The sequence below is a fragment of the Theropithecus gelada genome, chromosome 9, assembly GCF_003255815.1.
Source record: "Theropithecus gelada isolate Dixy chromosome 9, Tgel_1.0, whole genome shotgun sequence".
Classification (NCBI taxonomy): domain Eukaryota; kingdom Metazoa; phylum Chordata; class Mammalia; order Primates; family Cercopithecidae; genus Theropithecus; species Theropithecus gelada.
In genome coordinates, this window is record NC_037677.1 from 21,190,759 (window position 1) to 21,203,128 (window position 12,370).

General features: G+C 47.1%; 1 non-coding gene and 1 pseudogene across 1 annotated transcript; both read right to left on the bottom strand.

The window, feature by feature from the left end:
- Positions 1-1,256: 1,256 nt before the first annotated feature.
- Positions 1,257-1,363, bottom strand: LOC112632335. Its single transcript, XR_003121376.1, has one exon. It is a non-coding gene; the product is annotated as a U6 spliceosomal RNA (small nuclear RNA).
- Positions 1,364-10,712: 9,349 nt separating this feature from the next.
- Positions 10,713-12,059, bottom strand: LOC112630989 (annotated as a pseudogene).
- Positions 12,060-12,370: the final 311 nt, after the last annotated feature.

Genomic DNA, 12,370 nt, shown 5'->3' on the forward strand with positions numbered 1-12,370 from the left:
GAGATATTAGCATCCGTTTTAGGCAGGGAGAACATCCAAAAAGATCGATACCGAGGGGAGGGCGAGGCTGGGAGAGCGATCGGGAGCCGAGAGCGAGTGAGCGAGAGAGGGCGAGGAGAAGGAACGGGAACCAGCGAGAGATCCCTCGGGGGAAATGCAAACGCTGGAGAGAGGCACCAATTATGATAATTGAAGGTAATGGTGCTGAGGCGCCAAGGAGCTCTGCGCTGTTTTACATCATCCAGCTCCAACCCAGACGCGCCCGAGCCCGCCCCTCCCCGGCCGGGCCCACGCCCTCCCGGGCTCTCTGGGGCCCCTGCTCCGGGCCGGCCGCGCGCAATTCGGGTGCCCAGCGCGTCCCAGCCGCTTTCTGCCTCCCCTACGGCCTCCTCTGTGCTGACTTATGGAGCGACCCCGACTTGTCGCAAAATAAAACGGGGGCACAGACACTTGTGGGCTGGACAGACTTCCCCAGGCTAGAGTCTGTAGTGACTGGAGACATCCCTGTCCCGATCCTGGTACCAATGCGCCCCTGTTTGCGCTGTAGTTCTCAGTCTCGCTCCCACCGTAACCTCCTTCCCCCTTTCCCCTGTAACTTGGGAAATTTAAACCAGCGTCTTAAAAATAAGCTGCGTGGGAGCCCGGGAGTTCGTGAACGTGGCGGACAGGATTGGAAAAGATTTTATTGTTGTTGAACTTCTGACCAAAATGGGATCTTTGAATCACTGAATTTTAAGGAGTCAGGACAGATGAAACAGCAGTTTCCCCGACCTAGAGATTCAGAGAAGAGACCCAGGGACTTTAGGGGCTGGCCTCGGTATGAGTGAGGTGTGTTTTTCAAAGCTACCGGGTTTTGTTTGTTTGACTGCTTGCTTGCTTGCTTGCTTCCTTGCTCTTTCTTTCTCTCTCTTTCTTTCTTTCTTTCTTTTTCTTTCTCTCTCTCTCTCTTTCTTTCTTTCTTTCTTTCTTTCCTTCCTTCCTTCCTCTCTCTCTTTCTTTTCTTTCTTTCTTCCTTTTCTTTTTCTTTCTTTTCTTTCAATATGTTTCCCTTTATTTTGAAATTGAAACAGCAAAATGAAGTGGTTTGTAGCTGAAACAAACTTCACGGGAAGGAAAACTGGAGTGTTCCCTCATCTATCAAAGAACAAACGCCAAGGTCTGCACCAGCTGCCCCACCTCCCCCAGACAGAGCAATGAACAGATTAAAGGATGGGAGGAAGGATACAATCAAAATCGGGTGGTCATGGCTGGCAGATAAAAATATGGAACGCTTCACGACTTTGCGTGTCATTCTTGTGCAGGGGCCTTGCTAATCTTCTGTGTATCGTTCCAATTTTAGTATATGTGCTGCTGAAGCGAGCACCCCTTTTTTGTTTTGTTTTGTTTTGTTTTGTTTTGAGACGGAGTCTCACTCTGTCGCCCAGGCTGGAGTGCAGCCGATCTCGGTTCACTGCAACCTCCGCCTCCCGGGTTCACGCCATTCTGCCTCAGCCTCCCAAGTAGCTGGGACTACAGGCGCCCGCCACCACGCCTGGCTAATTTTTTGTATTTTTAGTAGAGACGGGGTTTCACCTTGTTAGCCAGGATGATCTGGATCTCCCGACCTCGTGATCCGCCCGTCTCGGCCTCCCAAAGTGCTGGGATTACAGGCGTGAGCCACCGAACCCGGCCTTTTTTTTTTTTTTAAATAGAGACAGGGCCTCACTATTATGCACCGCCTGGTCTCAAACTCCTGGCTTCAAGTGATCCTCCTGCCTAAGCCTCCCAAAGCCCTGGAATTACAGGCTTGAGCCACCATATCTGGCCAATTGATTGCTTGCTTGCTTTTTAAAAAATTTTTATTTTTGAGATGGTGCCTCACTCTGTTGCCCAGGATGGAGTGCAGTAGTGCAATCTCAGCTCACTGCAACCTCTGCCTGGCTTCAAGTGATTCTTCTGCCTCAGTCTCCTGAGAAGCAGGGATTACAGGCATAGGCCACCACACCCAGCTAAGTTTTGTATTTTTAGTAGAGACAGGTTTTTGCCGTGTTGGTCAGGCTGGTCTCAAACTCCCAACCTCAAATAGTCTGCCCGCCTGGCACTCCCAAAGTGCTGGAATTACAGGCATGAGCCACCTTGTCCGGCCCAACTGATTGTTTTCTGATTGTAAAAGTAATGGATCACTGTAGAAAACTTGGAAAATACAAAAAAGAATTATGAAAACGTCTGTGGCTGCGGCAGGTGGCAGGCAGTCTGTTTCTAGGCCAGTTCCTGAGGCAGAACCAGACACAAGGAAGCAGTGGTGAGGTGGGCTCCTGCACCTGGGGTCCAGCATTAGCTTGGGGCTCAGTCACTTACCAGTGTGTGACTTCGGGCAAACGTTGTTAAACCTTTCTAGACCTCATTTTGTCACCTGTAAAATATGACTAATAAAATGACCTCTAAGATTCCTTCTCAGCTCTGTGAAAGCAGCCTCAGAAATAAACTCTGAGGCCAAAACAAGTGTCATTAGCTTCTCCAAATAAAGTGGAATTACTATTTTCGAGAAATGCTTTAAGAAAGCCCTTGAAAAGCAGATCTGTCTTTCAGGAGCACTGTCTCTTAAAAACAGATGTGAATAATAATACAAATATTTGGCAGGTGCCAATACATGTTAAAAGTCCAGCTCAAGGTGATGACCATTCTGATCAGACCATTCTAGAACAGTCAACCCAGTGGAAAGTGTGGCATCTTTCAAAGTTCTGTGATGAAACAGAGTGATCAAGTTGGTAAAAGCACTTAATATCACATTCAAACAGGGAATGTGAAGGAGGGACTTACACGATACGAAAGGAGACTTGCTTTGTGTAATTGCAGAGGTCACAAGTACTAGTGGGTGCCAGGGAAAAGGCACCACACAGGTTTAAGATAAGGAAGAACTTCCAGGAATTAATTCTGTCTGAAGACAGCACAGGCTGTGGTTCCCAAGCAGCAGGAGAAGTCCAGCAAGGGACGCATGGACTAATTGTTGAACCAAGTGACCATATAAAATCTCAGTGTCAAGATGTTGTCATAACAGCGACAACTTCTGGTTACCATTTCCTTTAATATTAGAGATGACAATGCTGTATGAGTTTTCACAACTAGGGAAAATGCTGTGCACTGGATCTCATCTAAGGAGTAAGAACCTGAGTGTCAACTCGGACTTTCCTGAGCTGTTCAAGACCAAAGATGCCCAAATAGAGAAAAATGAGGGCAGGTGCGCAACTCACTTCAGAACAGGCTGAGCACCAGGGCTGGCTGCGACTGCTTAAGAGAAACAAAAAAAAGCATGGGATGGGGCCATCACATTCCTATGACCCAGCCCTCCCTAACCTAGCAGGCCTGCTCATGAGTGAGTAATTACGGGAAGGGCTGCAGAGGGCAGAGGGGCCACAGAAGACAGCTGTAAGCAGGATCTTTTTTTTTTTTGAGACGGAGTTTCGCTCTTGTTGCCCAGGCTGGAGTGCAGTGGTGTAATCTCGGCTCACTGCAACCTCCAAATCCCTGGTTCAAGCAATTCTCCTGCCTCAGCCTCCCGAGTAGCTGGGATTACAGGCATGCACCATTATGCCCAGCTAATTTTTGTATTTTTGGTAGAGACGGGATTTCACCATGTTGGCCAGGATGGTCTTGATCTCCCGACCTCACGATCTACCCACCTTGGCCTCCCAAAGTGTTGGCATTACAGGCGTGAGCCACGGCACCCAGTCCATAAGCAGGATCTTGATTCACATTTAAGATCCATTTTAAACCAATAGGGAGTCTCCCAAACCTGTATTCTGTATGACTGAAAGGCACTTTCTATCTCCCTTTTCTGACCAGTCTCTAAACAATGCCTCATGTCCATTTTGTTTTGGTCAACAACTGGACAGATTTAACTTTTGGTGGGATTAAAGGTAAATCGTGTTTGGCAGGCTCTACCAACCTTCCTTGTAAGTCATTTCATATCAGGGCCAGGCGCAGTGGCTCACACCTGTAATCCCAGCACTTTGGGAGGCCGAGGCAGGTGGATCACTTGAGGTCAGGAGTTCAAGACCAGCCTGGCCAACGTGGTGAAACCCTGTTTCTACTAAAAATACAAAAATTCACCGGGCATGGTGGTGGGCACCTATAATCCCAGCTACTCGAGAGACTGAGGCAGGAGAATCGCTTGAACATGGGAGGCAGAGGTTCTAGTGAGGGGAGATCATGCCACTGCTCTCAAGCCTGAGCAATAAGAGCGAATCTTCATCTAAAAAAAAAACGTCATTTCATATCATATTATAATTCCAGACCAAAAAGGCAGAGAAAAGAGGTGGGAGAGAGAGGAAGGAAAACCCAAGCAGATCTGATATCTTTCTTTAAGGAGCAGTCATAGTTTATTTTCCCAGCTTTTGCTAATACTGTTCCTTGGTAAGTACCTCTTGAGGTGTGCCTCCTGGAGGTGTACTGGACCCTCCAGTACCAGGAATAGAATCACCATATCTCAGCCTCTTGGCTTTTCTTCTCTTGAAAACACCATCCTCCCAAGTCCCCTCCCAAGTTTTCTGCACATCACATAGGCTGGTAGCAAGAAAAGCAACTTATGCTCCAAACCATCAAACCCTCTTTTTTTTTTTTTTTTTTTTTTGTTTGAGACAGAGTCTCACTCTGTTGCCTAAGCTAGAATGCACTGGCACAATCTCGGTTCACTGCAGCCTCCACCTCCCAGGTTCAAGCGATTCTCCTGCTTCAGCCTCCCCAGTAGCAGGGACTACAGGCACGCACCACCATGCCCAGCTAATTTCTTTTGTATTTTTAGTAGAGACAGGATTTCACCATGTTGGCCAGGCTGGTTTCGAACTCCTGACCTCATGATCCACCCGCCTTGGCCTCCCAAAATGCTGGGATTATAGGTGTGAGCCATTGTGCCCGGCCTCAAACCCTCTTTTATCAAATGTTTGGATTCTTACACGTACATCATTCAAGTTACTTAATGTGTTCAGGCCAGGCCTGGTGATTCATGCCTGTATTCCCAGAGCTTTGGGAGGTTGGGCTGGGGAATTGCTTGAGGCCAAGAGTTAAAGACCAGACTGGGCAACACAGCAAGACCCCATCTCTGCAAAAAATATAAAACTTACCCAGGCATAGTGGTGCATTCCTGTAGCCCCTCAGTTGGGAGGCTGAGACAGGAAGATTGTTTGAGCCCAGGAGTTCAAGGCTGCAGTGAGTTATGCTCAAACCACTGCCTCCCAGCCTGGGCAACACAGTGAGGCCCTGTTTCTAAATAATAATAATAATAAATAATAATGCTGTGTTCATTCTCTAGAAAATAAGTATGTTCCAAGCTCTAAAAGATTGGGGTGGGGGGAAGCAAGCAAACAAACAAAAAGCCCATCAGGGTAGCCACTGTTTCTTAAGCCAGCACTGGAACTTTAGCATCTCTTATTACTTTTATTTTCCAGAGCATAAAATGCCTTCTTCTTTTTTTTTTTTTTTTGTTTTTGAGACGGAGTCTTGCTCTGTCGCCCAGGCTGGAGTGCAGTGGCGTGATCTCGGCTCACTGCAAGCTCCGCCTCCCGGGTTCACGCCATTCTCCTGCCTCAGCCTCCCGAGTAGCTGGGACTACAGGCGCCCGCCACCACACCCAGCTAATTTTTTTTTGTACTTTTAATAGAGACAGGGTTTCACCATGTTAGCCAGGATGATCTCGATCTCCTGATCTCGTGATCCGCCCGCCTCGACCTCCCAAAGTGCTGGGACTACAGGCGTGAGCCACCGCCCCCGGCTAAAATGCCTTCTTAATGGCAGCCCAGAGCTTTGTCTTCCATCCTCCCGCAGAGAGGGAAAGGTCCTGTCGCGGGTCTTTCTCGCCCTCTTGTGGTGAGAGGGAAGCAGCGCTCAGCTGGGAAGACAGCAGCTGCTGTTTGCTGTTGATGCAAGAAGCAAGGTCGTTCTAGGGAATATTTAGACTCGATATTTTAATGACTCTGTCTCCATGTCATGCAATGATCTCAGTAAAAGAGGACTGTGAGTCTTGTTCCCAGAGTCTTTTTAAGGCTTCAAACAATAATAAGCCAGATTCCCTTTGTACATAAGACTGAGAGGAGGTGGTGTTACCTCTAGCGGGTGCATATATGCCGTGAATTGCAGCAGTGACCGTTGTTCTAAACAAATCACCCTTGCCTGAGAGTGTGTGTCACCCACCAGAAAAGAGAGTTTCTATTCTGGGCCATCCGAGTTCATTTCTGGTTCTTAATATTTTTGGATGGAAATGTGCTAACTGAACAGGACAAGGCATCACTCCTAATCTCTATGATCTAAACATGGGCTTTTTTTTTCTTCCTACAAATTTACAAACCTTTTTGTTTGTTTGTTTTGAGATGGAATTTCACTCTTGTCGCCCAGGCTGGAGTGCAGTGCAGTGATGTGATCTCGGCTCACTGAAACCTCTGCCTCCCGGGTTCAAGTGATTCTCCTGCCTCAGCCTCCTGAGTAGCTGGAATTACAGGCATGCACCACCACGGCCTGGCTAATTTTTCTATTTTTAGTAGAGATGGGGTTTCAACACGTTGGTCAGGCTGGTCTCAAACTCCTGACCTCGTGATCCGCCCACCTCAGCCTCCCAAAGTGCTGGGATTACAGGCGTGAGCCACCGCACCCGGCCGACTCTGACTTTAAAAAGCAAACATACAGGAAGCCCCCAAACAGATGAATTAAGAAATGATCCCCTCCTTTCCTGATCTGTATAACACCACATGATGGGTGACTGAATTTTTGTCCCTAACCGAACTCTTATCCAGTTGGAGACCAAAGCCAAGAGACTAACAGGAAAAATCAGCCTCCAACTCTACATTAATCACCAGTCTATACTAGTCATATTAATCAAATAGTTCATGTGGATGCTAAGAGCTATGTGAGACCACATAAGCCACTCTTTAAATTAAATAATGGGGGCTGGATGCGGTGGCTCACACCTGTAATCTTAGCACTTTGGGAGGCTGAGGCATGTGGATCACTTGAGCCCAGGAGTTTGAGATCAGCCTGGGCAACATGGTGAAACACTGTCTCTACAAAAAACACAAAAATTAGCCAGGAATGGTGGCATGTGCCTATGGTCCCAAATCCCTGGGAGGCTGAGGTGGGAGGATCGCTTGAGCCATGGAGATTGAGGCTGCATTGAGCCATAATCATGCCACTATACTCCAGACTGGGCAACAGAGCGAGACCCTCTCTCAAAAAACAAACAAAAATTAATTAATTAACTAATTAATAAAAATGAAGCTGGGCATGGTGGTTTACACCTGTAATCCCAGCACTTTGGGAGGCTGAGGTGGGTGGATCACTTGAGGTCAGGAGTTCGAGACCAGCCTGGCCAACATGGTGAAACTCTGTCTCTACTAAAAATACAAAAAGTTAGCCAGGCGTGGTGGTGGGAGCCTGTAATCCCAGCTACTCCGGAGACTGAGGCAGGAGAATAGTTTGAACCCAGGAGGCGGAGGTTGCAGTGAGCAGAGATTGCGCCATTGCACTCCAGCCTAGGTGACAGAGTGACAAAAAAACTTTCTTTTTTCCATCTCAGAAAAAAGAAAGATCACATCTATCTCTGATTTTACAATTGAGGGGACCAAGACTAGGTTAAATGGCTTCCTCAAAGTCACACCAACTGCACCGAAGCTCTGAGTTCAGGACACCACCCTCCATCTCAAAGGCTGGGAAGCTGTGAAGGGCTTGTCACTGGCAAACAGTGGTTTGTTTCTCCTTGAACAGGATGTGGCAAGAAATTGTTAAGAGAGGGAGGAGAAGGGAAGGAGAGGAAGGGGAGAGCATTTTTAGCTGAAAATATGGGCTGTTTTTGAGTTGATTAAATAACTACCACTCCCAAACTTCTCTCAGTTTCTATGAGCCTAAAGTAAGCAATTCTGGGAATGAGTTTTAGGTCATTCTTGGATTTCAGCTTTCAGTTACAGGAAGCAACCTGTCTAGGGAACTGCCAGTGGCTGCTTTCTCCAATGCTTCATTTTATTTGCAAGGTCCTTCTGTTCAGAGTTTGGCCTTCTCCTATGGAAAAATGCTCTATGGGGAGTTCCTGACCCTCACACCAGTCAGGGAAACAGCTTCCACGAAAGGCATGCCCCAGGGCCCCTGGGGTCCATACCTGGTTCCATTTCAAGGACCATAAATGGGAGACCCACCAATCACTAAGGACCTGGAGATGATTTTATCTTCCAGGCTGAAACTGCCTTAGAAAGATGACGACAGTGAGGAAGTCTAGCATGGTTGACTCCATCTTGCTTCCAGTCTCACAGGCTGACTCTCTTTGCTCACACCTTGACGTAGGCCAAGTTAACCATGGGAGGAATTTAGTTTATAGTTTAAGTTGGAAGCAAGAATGATAATAGTCCCTCCCTCAAAGTAACCCCTTCCTTGCTCAGGGACCAAAAACTAATAAAGGCAATGAGATTAAAATTATGGGAGGGTCCTGAACTCTGCTAAAATGTAGGAATAGTTTCTATAATCCCTTACTGCTCAGGAGTCCTGTGGCCAGAAGCCACAAGATTTGTGACTTCCCCAGTTGCTCCTATAGATAACACCACTGGTGTAGTACCTCAGATTGGTCTTTTGAGATATTTTTCAGATATTTGCATTCTGGCAACCGACTGGCCCCAAACAGGATCGTGACTCATGACTCAACCAGTCCTGTGGCCATCAGCCAGAGGCAGACTCAGTGAACAAGAACCATTTTTCCACACACTATGATTTCATCACCAACCAGTTAGCAGCACCCATTCCCTAGTCCCCAGCCCACCATACTATCCTTGAAAAACCCTAACCCCAAGTCTTCTGGGAGATGGATTTGAGTGACAGCTCCAGTTCTTTCATGTGGCCAGCCTCAAGTCAGTTCAACTCTTGCTTTTGCTCTGTCGCCAAGGCTGGAGTACGGTGGCGTGGTTTTGGCTCACTGCAACCTCTGCCTTCTGGGTTCAAGCAATTCTCCTTCCTCAGCCTGTCTAGTAACTGAGATTACAGGTGCAAGCCAGTATGCCTGGCTAATTTTTGTATTTTTAGTAGAGACAGTTTTGCCATGTTGGCCAGGCTGGTCTCAAACTCCTGACCTCAATTGATCTGCCCACTTCAGCCTCTCAAAGTGCTGGGATTACAGGGTGGGCCACCGCACAAGGCTTAAACTCTTTCTTTACTGCAAATACCACAGTCTTAGTGAACTGGTTTTGTCTGTAGCAGGCAGGAAGAACCCATCAGGCAATTTACAAGCCCAAGAACAAGGAAGGTAGCTGTGACTTCCCCTGGGGCCCTGCCCTCTGGGCTGGAACTAAGTGGGTCTATCATAACCCAGCTTCTCCACCCGACCTTGCTCCTTCAAACTCTACTGCTTTCAAATCACAACTGCATGGTGCTTTTGCTCTGGATACAAGAGAGGAAGTGGACACCCAGGAAGGGCCCTGGGCTGAGAGTCGCCTTGACTTCAGCTGTTGGCCTGGCTCTGGGTCAGATTTCACTTAGCCCCATGGGTTGCCAACTCCTCAGCTACAAGACAAACTGACCTTTGAAATGGCTTCTCAAGTCCCTCCTGGCTCTAGGATTTGAAGCCTGTTTTGTGCAGCTTGCTCACACTGTGCAAGATAATGAAAAGGCTGTTATAGTGCAGTCCTTGTTCTTGGTTCTTGCAGAGGCTTCAGAGACCTAGGTCAGTGATTCTCCAACTTCGGCATAGAATCATCTGGAGAGCTTGGAAAGACAGATTCATCGGCCCTGTCCCACAGTGTATGATTTAGTAGGGTTGAGGTAGGGCCTGAGAGTTTGCATTTCTTCTTTTTTAAAAGTGTTTGCGGCCGGGCGCGGTGGCTCAAGCCTGTAATCCCAGCACTTTGGGAGGCCAAGACGGGTGGATCACGAGGTCAGGAGATCGAGACCATCCTGGCTAACACGGTGAAACCCCGTCTCCACTAAAAAATACAAAAAACTAGCCGGGCGAAGTGGCGGGCACCTGTAGTCCCAGCTACTTGGGAGGCTGAGGTGGGAGAATGGCGTGAACCTGGGAGGCGGAGCTTGCAGTGAGCTGAGATCCGGCCACGGCACTCCAGCCTGGGCGACAGAGCAAGACTCCATCTCAAAAAAAAAAAAAAAAAAAAAGTGTTTGCAATTTTTATTCCAATTACATAAAAATAAAATATATTTGAATAGAAGTAGAAGACTAGAAGGCACTAACAAATAATAGTAACAGTGGTTATCTTTTAAGATAATAAAAGAGGTGGGGCCAAGGCATGGTGGCTCATGCCTGTAATCCTAGTGCTTTAGGAGGCTGAGGTAGGAGGATCGCTTGAGGTCAGGAGTTTGAGACCAGTCTGGGCAACCTAGTGAGATGCCGTCACTACAAAAAATAAAAATAAAAATAAAATAACATTTTAATAAGCAACGGAAAATAAATTTGTTTTGTTTTTGAGATAGAGGCTTACTCTGTCGCCCAGGCTGGAACGCAGTGGCACGATCTGGGCTCACTGCAACCTCCTCCTCCCGGGTTCAAGCAATTCTCTCAAGTAGCTGTGATTACAGACGCGCCACCACTACACCCAGCTAATTTTTTGTATTTTTATAGAGATGGGGTTTCACCATGTTGCCCAGACTGGTCTTGAAGGCCTGAGTTCAGGTGATCTGCCCACCTCGGTCTCCCAAAGTGCTGGGATTACAGGCCCAGTGTTTTCTTTAATGCTGAAAATTTCTGCTAATAATTCTTTTCACAAAACATCCTTTGTTGACATTCTACAAATACCATCCCACAAAGTTCCCAGTATTTTCTTCTTGTGGAGGGAATTTATGTTTCTTTTTGACTTTTGTGATATTTATTATTTCAGGAAGATTTTTCAGAGAAACCTGCTGGCCTTCTACTTGGGATATTAGATATCCTTGATTTATTTGTTTTGCTCCCTCGTTAGTATAAACAATTAGAATTAAAGGGTCATTTGCTGAGATACCACATTTTTTCAATGCCTCTGAAATATTGCTATTTGGGGAAAGGTTGAAAATAATTTCAGTAGATAGAGCTCTTGACTTCATTTCTCCCAGTTTGTAGAAGCAAACTGCTTTCTTTGCAGCTGCAAATATCTCAAATGGATTGACAGTCACTGCAGGATGTATCAGTGAGCCATCAATGATACCTTCCATGGCTTTCTTTCTCAAGTTCCCCGCATTTTTTACATCTTTAAATAATATTAATAGAAGAGTTAGCCGGGCACGGTGACTCACTCCTGTAATCCCAGCAATTTGGGAGGCTGAGGCGGGTGGATCAACTGAGGTCAGGAGTTCGAGACCAGCCCTGCCAACATGGTGAAACCCCAGCTCCATTGAAAATACAAAAATTAGCCAGGCGTGGTGACACATGCCTGTGATCCCAGCTACTTGGTAGGCTGAGGCACGAGACTCACTTGAACCTGGGAGGCAGAGGTTGCAGTGAGCCGAGATCGGGCCACTGCATTCCAGCCTGGGTGACAGAGCGAGACTCTGTCTTAAAAAAAAAAAAAAAAGGCTGAGCACAGTGGCTCACGCCTGTAATCCCAGCACTTTGGGAGGTTGAGGCGGGTGGATCACCTGGGGTCAGGAGCTCGAGACCAGCCTGGCCAACATGGCAAAACCCCATTTCTACTAAAAATACAAAACCTAGCTGGGCATGGTGGCTTGTGCCTGTAGTCCCAGCTACTCAGAAGGCTGAGGCAGGAAAGTTGCTTGAATCCAGGAGGCAGAGGTTGCAGTGAGCCGAGATGGTGCCACTGCACTCCAGCCTGGTGACAGAGTGAGACTCCGTCTCAAAAAAATAAAAGAAAAGAACGGTCACCCGTCCGGTCTCTGCTGCATCTCCTGCATGTCTTGTAAGTTCCCAGTTGATGCTGATGCTGCCAACTGGGGACCACCCTTTGAGAACCTTTGGCCTACAGCTAGAGGCACCAAGTATTCTCCAGTTCTTACAAGACATGCCAAGAGATTGGAACCCTACTCTGCCAGCAATAAGAAGGCTCCTACAGGCAGACACCTAACCCTATACCTGACGACAGATTCTGACATAACCTGTTTCCCAGAGTCAGTCTCATGGAGACCGTTCAATGATAACCAATATTCACAGAGTGTGTTACAGTTTTCAGAGAGCTTTGCTTTACTTCATTTGTTTCTGCTCACAATTCTATGATATGGATACCGTATCTTCATTTTTGGAGAAAAACAAATCAAGTCAAGTCTTTGATGAATGTCGTGGTCAAGACTTTGATGAGTGTCATGCAGCTACAAAGAGGTGCAGTGGGGACCCAGGACTCACCAGGTCTTTTGAGTCTTCCGTGATCTCTGTACTTTACCAAGCTGCACTTCCATCTATTCTTCTGGTTTATTGGAGCACTGGGTTTTTTGT